The sequence below is a fragment of the Papaver somniferum genome, chromosome 1, assembly GCF_003573695.1.
Source record: "Papaver somniferum cultivar HN1 chromosome 1, ASM357369v1, whole genome shotgun sequence".
Taxonomy (NCBI): Eukaryota; Viridiplantae; Streptophyta; class Magnoliopsida; order Ranunculales; family Papaveraceae; genus Papaver; species Papaver somniferum.
Genome location: NC_039358.1, coordinates 129,135,163 through 129,136,632, shown reverse-complemented (window position 1 = coordinate 129,136,632; position 1,470 = coordinate 129,135,163).

The following is a 1,470-nucleotide window of genomic DNA, read 5'->3' as shown; positions in this document are numbered from 1 at the left end:
GCTGTCTAGGAGCCGTCCATCTCGTGATGCTATATAGAAATAATCACTAAAAGTATTCAATATTCATGAGATATGTCGTTGTCCATTCGTGAAACTGCATATCTACATGTACTCTGAGAGAAAGTACTCTCCGTTGGGAATTCGATGAGAGACCCGTGTATCGATACTCACGTCTGATTGCTGAATCAGAGCTTCGTATAATTATGAGTTTACGAATTTAGCCTTTGTCGAAAATCCACCATCTACATTAAGTCCCCTGCTTACTGAGGAAAGCTGTGTTCCTCAATCAGCATTAAATGGTGATTTTCCGGCCATAAATAATAATACCAGTAATTGAACTTAGTCGTAAGTTGAGATGTTACCGGATTTAGAGAGTATGAGCAAACCACGACTTGATGAAGGCTTCAATGTCATGATTGGAGCATCGTTTGATGAGCATAAATTGGTGTTGAACCGCTGGTTTGGATGATGGGACCATGGTCGTTTAGGATTTGCGGGCCGATCCCAATAAGGAAACCTTGTAAAATTAGGTTTTGGAAATAAAAATTAGTATAAAAGGGAGTTAATCCTTTTTTTTTAATTATTTTCCACGACCAGTAGCTCCCTTTACTTCATCACCTTCACGTCGCCAGGGAAAGAAGCAGAAAAACAATTCGTCGGAGCACCTCCGTCCGACCGACGGCCGTAGCCACCGTTGGCAAACTTTCGGCCGGCGCCGACAGGTGCACGATTTTTTTTTCTTTTTTTTTTTTTTTGCTGATGTTATGATTTTCATGAATTGTTCATGCTTGAGTTTATATGTACATGTGTGTATATTAGTGTGAGTTTTATGAAAAAACCCTCATTTTTGAAAACGTATGTTCGTCCGATCGTTAGTTTTGAAAACTAACTATAAACCCTGATTTAGGAGAGATTTTTTTTTAAATATGAACCTGGGTCCAGTGATAAAACTTAGTGTATGAGCTTTCATGTATACCAAGGTTTCATCATAAAAGAAGTGAATTTTCATGAAATTGGAAAAATCCTTTGTTTTAAAGACAAATAATGATGACACGAAGGAAAATATGTATGATGAACTTGTGTCCAGTGATAAAATTTTGCTTATGAGATTTCATGTAAATACAAAACTTTATCATATGTATGAGATGTGAGCTTTCACAATATGTTTTGAAATAAACCTTCGTTTTAGAGACAAATAACGACGATACGAAGGAAAAATAATAATTTTTTTTATATGCAGCCGTGACATATATTGTGCAAAATATGATGATATATTTTATTTTCATGAGTTTGTTTTCATTAAATAAAATCCTTGAGAGTTTATGTATGCAAGTTGCATTAATTGCTGTTTTTTCGAAAAATCAGAAACGTGGATTTTGAGGAACCTTCGAAGATAGACAATATATTTATGATGAAATATTTTACTGTTGCAAACTTCATAGGTAAGTTGTGTGAATGCTCACATTATGA